Consider the following 11,720-nt stretch of genomic DNA (forward strand, 5'->3'; position numbering starts at 1 on the left):
GAATGTAAAGCATGGAAATACCTTCAAAAAAAGGCGAAGTCGATGTTGAAGGTTTAAATTTTTAGTGAAAGAACTTCAGGAAATAGAAGAATTTCAGAAGTAAACAAAAAAAAAATATTCGCGGCCAAATAGTATGTGCGGGCGCAAAAAAAAATTTTTTTTTCGTTTTTCGAATTTTAGGTGCGGCAAATCCGACGAACAGATGATCAATTTGTTGTGGCCTTAATTAAGTTTCGAAGACAATTTAGTTTGACAAAAATATCATGTACAGTGATGCATGATGAGAATTTGCTGCAATAAGGGTTATTGCAGTTCGTTAATGCAAGATGTGATGTAGTAGATTAGTATACGGCACATTTTTTTGTGAGCAAATTAATATGAGAGATATTTAAGCTTGGGGAAAGACCCTTTTTCCGTAGCAAAAGCGCTAGTCAGTAAATATTTAAAGTTTGCTTTACGGTACGCTGATTGTTTGTCGTCTGCTATATGGGAGAGGGAGAGTCGGTTTCACTTCTGAGTTATTTTCAAAACTTAAATGCATACGAATGAAAATGGTTTAAAATATAAGCTAGTTTCAGTTATGTTTATACACTCAAAAAACTCTGAAACAAGTTAACTAGTGTTAAATCAGAAACATACATGTAAACATTCATGTTACTCACATCCGGTTCGTTTTAATCTTTTTCTTTCAACCGGATGTTAAAAATACGATGCTGACTACGACTCAAATTATACAACTTTATTTACTTTGTATATTGTAGTGAACATGTGGTGATATTTAATATTATTTGCATATTGTCATTTTAATTTGAATAGCAAGCGAGTTACTTCCTAGTTTCCGACAATAAACCGAATCCTGAATCGTTGAAATGATATAAAATAGAAAATTAAGTACCTAATAACTTCCTTGTCAAAAAATGTGTTCCAATGTTCAAATCATTTATTAATGTGATTTGATTAAACGTGCATTGTTAATTCGAATCTAGGATCATTTTGAATACAATTTATGTATAAGGTATCTTTGGAAATTCATTATTTAAAAGAACGCTTTATGTCTGCATGGAAGGCAATAAAAGTTGAAAGGAATATAATTTTCTGCGTTTGAGTAAAACAAATTAGAAGAAAAGTATTTTCCCTTGTTTTAATGGAATAACCACAATGTGGCAATTTATAAGCACGAGTGATCCATACGCACGAATATTTCGTGCGCATATGCATGTAAAGCCTTGGGAAACAGATACATTCACATCGATTCAATTTATTGTTAAATTTTATAAGCAAATGCTTATGGTGAATATTCTCGTAGGATTTAATCACAGCTTTTTCTCGGCCAGTCGACCACGTCTGTAAGCTCCATTTTTGTCAAGTATGTTGTTATCTAGACAGACTTCGCTTATGTTGCAATTTCATGCTGTATGTGTTAATCGGTTCCCCAAGTGCTTCTTTGAGACTTACAAAATAATATCATTGAAAAAGTATTGATTTTGTTGTTTTCTACAAGAGTTTATAGAATGGTATTCAGGGAAGTAAATGTGTATTGAACTGTTATTACTTCATTACAATGGGTTATGGTGGTAAATCTTTTCCAAAAGTGGATGGGAGAGTTCGGGGAGCACTGGTCAGTTTTAACATTCAGATTTAATAACCAGTTGACACTAGGTTTACGCATGAATCTAATAATACAGCCTTATTCCCATTGCTTGTTTGCCGACCTCTTTATAGTTGTCGTTTATGTATATATATTGTTTTCCATACTGTTGTAGTTAAATGATTTGACTGAAAGAGGTTGAGTTCCAAATTGTTATTCGAAGTCTCAAAGAGGACGTGCTTAAATATTCATTAGCGCAAGATAATTTGCTCTAAGGAATATGAGATAAACAACATGATTATCATGGCGTTGGTGATTATAACTTATTACGTGTACGATTTCTACTTCGTTTAATTTTGCAGGGGAGTTATCTCTAGTGTGCCTTGCACCCCTTACCAATATTTCAATGGACATCCGAATGGATTACTGCCTCTGCTCACGACTTAAACACTGTTACATTATGGGCGGGAACCATCATGGTAATACTACATTTTGGAAAATGCACAAATAATATTACATAATATTACCCTGATAGGATTTTAGCTAGGTATTTTTCGAAGGGTTCTTCACCCTGCCATTTTTGTAGCACCTTTCTGCCTTCTTTGTGACCAGCCCCCACATAAGTGAGTGACTATAAAAATCAAATATCAAAGTTTTTGGCCTGTTTTCTTTAAACAGATACCACGATTATAAAAACTAATATAAACTATATAATTTATGGTCGCAGATTTATTTATAAACAAGGAAACAAATCGCAATACATGATTTCTCAAATCATTACATACGTCCCTGATTCGTTTTCATCCGACAGTTCATTTTACTGAACCCAACTCAATTAAATACAAATATCCTTTTTGATATTAGAAATTAGGACAGTCCCACGCAGAAGCTGATCACTGATACAAACTTTGAGGTTCTCATGTTGATTTATCCTAATATATATGTTTTGTAAATCAATGCAAAATATCATTGCCAATGACGTTCAAACATGTTATTATAAAAAAGACTTGAGCAGGGCCTCACAAAGTGAACCGCAACTATGCTGATGTACACTGCGCATTTAACATTTATTGCCAATGACGTTCAAACATGATAATATACAAATAGACTTGATCAGGGCCTCACAATGTGTGCCGCAACAATGTTCATGTACACTGTGCCTTTAACAGCTATTGCCAATGACGTTCAAACATGATAATATACAAATAGACTTGATCAGGGCCTTACAAAGTGTGTCGCAGCTATGATCATGTACACTGTGCCTTTAACAGCTATTGCCAATGACGTTCAAACATGATAATATACAAATAGACTTGATCAGGGCCTCACAAAGTGTGTCGCAGCTATGAGCATCTACACTGTGCCTTTAACAGCTATTGCCAATGACGTTCAAACATGATAATAAACAAATAGATTTGATCAGGGCCTCACAAAGTGTGTCGCAGCTATGATCATGTACACTGTGCCTTTAACAGCTATTGCCAATGACGTTCAAACATGATAATAAACAAATAGACTTGATCAGGGCCTCACAAAGTGTGTCGCAGCTATGATCATGTACACTGTGCCTTTAACAGCTATTGCCAATGATGTTCAAACATGATCATATACAAATAGACTTGATCAGGGCCTCACAAAGTGTGTCGCAGCTATGATCATGTACACTGTGCCTTTAACAGCTATTGCCAATGACGTTCAAACATGATAATATACAAATAGACTTGATCAGGGCCTTACAAAGTGTGTCGCAGCTATGATCATGTACACTGTGCCTTTAACAGCTATTGCCAATGACGTTCAAACATGATAATATACAAATAGACTTGATCAGGGCCTCACAAAGTGTGTCGCAGCTATGATCATCTACACTGTGCCTTTAACAGCTATTGCCAATGACGTTCAAACATGATAATAAACAAATAGACTTGATCAGGGCCTTACAAAGTGTGTCGCAGCTATGGTCATGTACACTGTGCGTTTGACAGCTATTGCCAATGACGTTTAAACATGTTAATAAAAAATAGACTTGATCAGGGCCTCACAAAGTGTGCAGCAACTATGTTCATGTACACTGTGCATCTAACAGAGAACATTTTGTACATACAGTTTTCTTGAGGGTTCTGGGAACATCAATATTACGGATATTTGTCTTTTACGAACATCATCCATGTCTGTTATCAGACAATTCAGGAAATTGCAAAAAACGGTCAATATACTGTTTTCAGTTTTTTATAAATATTTTTGAGCTTCAATATATTTCTCAATTATAGGGTTAAAATTATGATAGAAAATCGTTCGAAAATTGAACTTGTTCTATTATTTTTGTACGTCCATTGTACATAATTGTTTTCATTTATTTCAAGTTCTAAATTTTAGATTTCGGTGATAATAAAACATAACATGAAAACTATTTGCTGTTATTGGCTTTTTTCAATGTCTGTACATTTAAAAATGTAATTAATAAAAACATTCGAAATGAAAAACATCATGACATGTACATTTTATACAAATGTTATTACAATTATGTAATTTCATATTAACAGAAAACATATGACAATCAACTTATAACAATAATTAACATTTTAACAATATATATGAATGACTTTATTAGTGATTAATATTGTAAACAAGTATCTTATTTATTTTGAGAGATATCATTATGATTTTTTGAGAATGCTTCCTAAACGTCATTTAACTAAAACACTCATAAAAACAATAAAAATAATATGTACGCCTAAAGACTTAAATCGGACGATACGGCTCTTCTTCTGGTTTGATTATAAACATTTTAGGATATTGAGTGAAGGTTATTCATTCATTATTTATACAAGAAATTTCCATTGGTAACGTTTTATCTAAAAAAGTTAGAATACTTTTAAATTTTTACATGTATCATGTTTTATATAAACACTATGTTTTTAAGACACAAATTGATAACATTGCTATATAATAATAAAAAAATAAATCTTATTATCTACCTTTACGATATCTTATTACCTCCCTTTAATTTTTCTTATTATAGTAATAGCGTCATTAAGTTGTTTTAAAAAATTGATTCCATGCAAAAATAATATCGATATATAATATCTTAAATGCACTTACACATCATAACATCATAAAGATGGATGGCTACCTTAAGCTAGGTACAGATTTAAAATATGTTTTATCACCATCGGTGATTCATATGTTCGATCCAGATTTTGACAGCTAAATAAAAGTAAAAGAAGATAGAATAATACCCTTGTTTACTTCGCTATCATACACGAATATTTCTGATCACGATCGTCCTCGAGTTAAACTCTAGTCGATTTAAAAACTAGCACGCGTGTATAAGTAAAGTTTTACACGGATATAACGATATTAGATCTGACAATTTAGTACAAAGGAAATATCGGTTAACACACAGGCAAGGGTACAATTTCATCACAAACCAAGTTATGTGTATTTATGTGTATATTTTTATGTGATATGTACATTTCTCTTTTATTCTTTCATAACTTAAGATTCCGTTTTAAAACTGATTGAATTATGCAATATATTGTATTGTTTGATAGTATATTGTATTCTTCAGATTTGGAGAAATGAATATTTACAGTCTGAGTCATGTGAAATAACAATTACATACATTCCTACCCTATCCTATTTTCGTTTTCGTCTATTCAATTGTCAATGACATAATTCAATATCGTTTAGAATAAAATCTGTACATGTTAGAACAGACCATAATTTATCAATGCTCCACCTATTTATAGACTGCGTCAAATGCATGTTTATGGGAATATTATGTTTATGAAATGTTAATAAAAGGGGCGGATGCAGGAAGTGGATGGCGTTAATTAGATGCACACCCTTTTGACATTCGCCCCTCCCTCAGAACCGAAATTTAATTGGTTTAAAATGTTTGCATGGGTAATATCGTACTTCTCATGTTTTTAACAATTTTAGTCCAAAATGTTGCATTTCTAAGCTTATTTGATAACCTTTCTTCTTTGATATTGACAAACAAAGTCAATTTGGACGATTTTGGTGGGGGGGGGGGGGGGGAGTGGGGGGGGGGGGGCGCCCGATGCTCCCTACCGCCCTTAGTCCGCTGGTGAATAATAAGATATACCATTTCAATGAAACTGATGAATAGATTAAGGATTAAAATACAAGCGGTCAACTGAATGTATTCATACGCCAATTTAACAATTAACCAAAACTGTGATGAAAATAGACCGTCTGTTTTAACGGTTATTAGGTATATACTAATACTCTGTATGGATCCAATTACTATATGTATGGTCCTGGACATTTAAAGGGGTAAACGGTTTCACTTCATCTGTTTCACAATATCTAACATTGTCGAAAAGTGATCATTCATTGCTATAGAAATAACATTATTTTTACTATTTCCGGATATTCGTTAAACATTTTTAAATTATGTTATTATTTTCGATTAAATATTACTTTTAAATACTCATCCAGAAAAACTTATACGTGCGTTGCGGCAAAAAATGTCAACTTCCGGTCGACGCAAGCTTCTTATTGACACGGATGCCGGTGTTGACGACGCCCAAGCGATCCTGATGGCTTTAATGTGCCCGAATGTTGACGTCATCGGAATTACGTGCGTGGCCGGAAATGCTGACGCAATGCAAGTCGGGAAAAATGTGTTGAGAGTATTACAAGTTGTGAATCGACTTGACGTAAGTGTTTGTTACATATAATGTATTTATGAGATCAATTTCTGCCTGGGGTTCCTTCAACAAAATTAACTGATTTTGTCTATTCGAGGGGCGGATTCATGAATCTTTTAGAAAGGCGTAGCCTTTAATGTATACAAATTGCCTAACACTTGATAGATTATTCTACAATTAAGTGCTATGACTGCATTTGCCCACAAGCTCAGCTACGCCCTTCCTCTACATGTGAGTACGTTTATTTTACAACGCAACCATCCTATCTAGCTATGGGCTTTGGCTCAAGAGCATCAGTTGTGTGCCATAGTGCACCGATATGGTGTTTCCATGTGACGAGCTTCTCTGGTTCTTAAATGTGCACAAGTATACAGATATTCAACATAAGCGTCCTTCCCGGAAACGGTCATTATTGAAGTAATGATATGGGGGGATTGAACCTGCGTTCCCTAGATTGACAGTAAAGTGGGGATTTTTTATGAAGACAAGGATCCGCATCTTACACCTTTACATTTGTAGATACCAGTATATATCGGATGTGACGAACCTTTGCTTGGTGACAAAAAAAGAGACCAGTGATTACCACGGTTCGGATGGCTTCGGCGACGTCCCGGATCCCGAAGCCCCGCATGAAAGTCTCATCCAATCAGAACACACCGTTCATGCGCTATTGAGACTTTCCAAGCAATATGAAGGTAATATACATTTCTGTGAATAGCGTAAATAAAAGAAAATATGATCAGTTAATAAACAATTTAGCGTTTTGTATCCTTACTGAAATCTAGACAAACTTATCTGGAGTGGTACAAATAGGTCTGAATTCGATTGGTGTAACTATTTATATTGCATGGAAAATAACAAACAGTGGATGAAGTCAATGGTGTATGACCATAAGATTGACTTAATTTGTATATTGAATACCAGTTACATCCCCTGCTTAATGTATCTCAATAGTGGAGGAGGAGAGTTGGGTAGTTTACACTGCGCAATTATATCAGTCAGGTTTAATAACAAGAGGAGTATTTATTTAAAACCTGTCAGCCTTTATCTAGTGCAGATAATCTACTAAAGCTTTGATCTCGGATTATTGAAAAATATACAAAAGTAGCAAAAACCTACTACAAACCACAGAGATAATTCAAACAACATATAATAAAGCCAAGAACACACACTAGCATTAGGAATTACATATATGTATTGGGTCAATTGTTTAGAACTTTGTTAACAGTATCCCAATCCTGAAAATTGATTTTCAATTTTTTCCAAAGCTTTTTGAAGACAAGAATCAAAATCAAACATTTCAATACATTGTTGATGTTACCAAAAGGGTCTACTTATGATAAACAAGTGATCGCAGGCGGTCCAATCACATTTTCAGTTATCTTGAAGCTTATATACGAGGTAAGTCACTAAGCTTGCCAGAGATTGCCGAGTTGTTACGATTTTATGAGGACTTGCTATATAGCTTATAGCGCAAGATAACTGTCGTTGTTAGATCTGAGATAAACATCATCTCTATCATGATAATGGTGAAAATAATTACTAAATGTGCTACTTTGACATATTTTTCAGGGGAGTTATCTCTTGTGTGCCTAGCACCCCTTACTAATATTGCAATGGCTATCAGAATGGATCCCGGCATTGGCTCACGCCTCAAACACTGTTACATCATGGGTGGGAACCATCATGGTAAGACTTCGGAACGTGATACAGGTCGTCAGAAAATTTATGATACATGTATTTATGTTCGTTCCGATACCATGTGACCTTTTTATCCTAAGCACCTTGACATTCTGCGCAATTCTGTTTAATTTCCGACTTTAACTCTATATACTTTTTGAACCGAAATACTGTTAAACCATCTGAACCCACAGCTTAATAAATTTCCAACAAAATTAGTTATATGCCTAAGATAAATAAGTCTTTTTTCAAAATTCGAGTATTCGAGATGGTACAAAGAGGATCGTGCAATTACGAACAAAAACAAAAGGATGTCAAAATGATATTAATGTATATGATGTGTCCATATATGTGTGTGATATGAGGTATTCTTGTACTGTTTTAGGGAAAGGGAACATGACAGTCGCCGCGGAGTTTAATTTCTATTTTGATCCCGAGGCCGCTTACGTTGTCTTGAATCAACCAAAGGCGCCCATTACCATTGTCACGTGGGAGACTTGTATGGAGCGTTCTATTCCATGGGTAAATATGAAAATAAAGTTAAAGGCAGCTTAATTCATTTTGATAATATCAAAAATGATTTTGATTTAACGGATTTGTATTAAATATCACCCAATAAAAACAATCTAGATAGAAAATGGTCATATACAGAGTTAGGAAATATCTAAGATCGAATGATTTTATTTGCAATTGTTTAGTTTTATATATAATAAGCTAGACCATTCGAGTAATAAGGAGAGTTAAACTACCCACCCTGGCGTCAGCGTCACACCTTGGTGAAGGTTTTGCATGTAAGCACCTTTAGGTCATTATCTCTTGCAATTGCATAACGTTTTGCATTTAAACTTTAGATATGTATTCCAAAGTATCTAAACTACTAATTTAATATACTAGTAAGTTAACACTTATATAATGAATATTATGCAAATTATTGGCCTTTATAATTTGACATAGAAATTCTGGTTAAGGTTTTGCATGTGGCCACTAATAGGTTAATATATAAGCAACTACTTGATGTATTGTTTTGAGAATTTAATCAACGCTACTCAACCATCTAACCTACTTAAACAACCAAGTAAGATAACTCTATTTTGCATATAATGCTTATTATGGCCGTTTGTTTTTCGACTTCAAAATATTGATAAAGGTTGTGCATATATCAATATAATTATCAGCAAAGACAACATGTATTACATTGCTACTTAAGGCACGTGTTCCAAACTATCCTTCGAACTTAATTTATCAAGTAAGTAAACTCTATCATGCACATAGTTAAAAAATGTGCATTTTATTCAACATAGAAATTCTGGATAAGGTTTTTAAGGCATGTAATACACATAGGTTAATAGTTCAGCAACTACTTGATGTTTTGCATTGAGACTTTATACAACGGTATTCAACCATCTAACCTATTTAAAAAAAATAAGTTTGAGTACTGTGTTTTGCAATCTATGGCCCTTTAATGTTTCGATTTAGAAATTCGGGTTAAGGTTTTGCATGTAACCACACTTAAGTCATTATCACAACAAATACATCATGAAATCTATTGTAACTTAATACATGTGCTCCAAACCATTCAGCCTTCTTAATTTATCAAGAACGATAACTCTTTCTTGGATATGATATCAATTTTGCCCCTTTATTATTCGACTAAGAAATTATGGTTAAGGTTTTGCATGTTAGAAAATGTAAGTCAATAACTCAGCATCTACTTTATGTATTGCATTGAAACTTCAAGCAATCAAATATGATAGCTCTATCTTGCATATTTTAAAAAAATTCCCCCTTATTATATGACTTAGAAATTCTGGATACGGTTTTTCATTTAATCTTTTTTACAGTGATCCATGCATGTTTCACTTAAACATTGCAATTGATACCTTAAAAGCGGCGGAATAGTCGAGCGTGCTGTCTCTGTGACAGATCTTCTTAGTGTTTATATTCTAAGAATAAAACTGTACAATCTGGTGTCTTGAAATTAATAAATGCATATGTATGAGTGTGTTGGACGAATGATGATGATGATAATGATGACGACGACAGGGGCAACGACGATGACGATGATGATGATGATGATGATGATGACGATGATGACTTTATATATCGTTACATTTTTTTTTGCTGGGATAATTTCATGGATTTGAAAAAATGCTACTGCAAGACAGCTGTTGGAAAGTTTGTGTCCATGCTTGAAGAGAATGTGATAAAGTCGTTTTATCAAACACTGCGTGATTCTGGTATCGATAAAAACTACGAAGTTGTGGATCAGTTTGCAATGGCGGCAGCCATATTTGATGATGTCATCATGTCACATGAACTTGTTTACTCAACCGTTGAACTTACTTCAGGTTTATGTCGAGGTCAAATGGTAGTTGATTGGTCAAATGTGTCAAAGAGAAATCCTAATGTCACTGTAGTACTTAAAATTGATATGAACAAGATCCTAGATTCGTACGAGAATATGCTAAAATAGTATGTAGAATAATATGCAATTTCAATGGCTTTGTTGGCCAGATAAATTGTGTTTCAAAGTTTCATCTGTTGTAGGTGTTTTATTCCAACATTCGTGACAAAGGCGGGGATGTTTGCAATTTTCTCTCAAAAATAGAAAAGAAATCATGTGAATACGCCAATAAACAAAAGTGGGCTACTTTCATGCCCGCGGATGAATATCTTACAGCATGTGTGCTGAGGCCCGACGTCATTAAAACCTGCTGTGACGTGTACGCAACTGTGGAAGTTAAGGGGCATTACACGTGGGGACAAATGGTCGTCGACTGGCAAAAAGTCCTGGAAAGACCCAACAATGTGTGCGTTGTAACAAATATAAACCAAGATATATTCGAAGGAATGTTATCAGACCTATTTATAAACAAGGACACACACCGCAGGACATGATTTGTCCAATCTTTGAGACGTCTCAAGTACTAAAATCACTGTTTATATTAGAAATAAAGAATGTCTGATGAAAAAGCTGTGTTTCACCTAACACTGGTACGAACATTGAGGTTATTATTGTTGAATGTATTTGCCATTGACTTTCAAGCAAGTAAGTCTACAAATATACTTTATAAAGGCCTCCGAAAGTGGGCAGCAATTGTGACTAGATGGCTGTCACATAAGTGTGTGTGATTTTTGTTTCATTATGAATTTAGCAATAAACATAATATATTTTTTATATACTGAATTAAGAATAAGTTGATGTCTTGTGATGTGTATATTTGTTTAATCATTTTTTTTTGTTCGACAAAGATTATTTTATCTACAATTTATTTTGTCATATAAATTTGATCATTGGCGATATTTTCCTAAAGGAACATGTTTGTACAAGCGTAAGTTATACCGTTCATAGATAAACAATAGAGAATATTTCCTAATTGATAAATTTAGAAAATTATATTGGAGTATATAGATATAATTGTAAACATTGTGATATTTATAAACTTATTTATGAATCTGTTCCGCTTTTCGTGTATATATAAACGTTTGTATTACACTAATTTGATCACGGGTCATATTGGCCAATTTCAAATATGTATTGTGCTGTATACTTCTTTGAAATAAATTTTCCGCTTATTTCTTCTATACACACTGTCTTTTTGAGGTATAGAGGGGATTTCAGGGAACATCAATAGCAGGGACATCAATATCAGGGACATCAATATCAGGGATATCAATATCAGGGACATCAATATGAGGGACATCAATATCAGGGACATCAATAGCAGGGACATCAATATCAGGGACATCAATATCAGGGACATCAATATCAG

At 33.8% G+C, this 11,720-nt stretch overlaps 1 pseudogene; it reads left to right on the forward strand.

The window, feature by feature from the left end:
- Window positions 1–958: 958 nt before the first annotated feature.
- LOC128222947 (inosine-uridine preferring nucleoside hydrolase-like) lies at window positions 959–10,579 on the forward strand (annotated as a pseudogene).
- Window positions 10,580–11,720: the final 1,141 nt, after the last annotated feature.

This window comes from Mya arenaria, chromosome 17 (genome assembly GCF_026914265.1).
Source record: "Mya arenaria isolate MELC-2E11 chromosome 17, ASM2691426v1".
In the NCBI taxonomy this organism is placed as follows: domain Eukaryota; kingdom Metazoa; phylum Mollusca; class Bivalvia; order Myida; family Myidae; genus Mya; species Mya arenaria.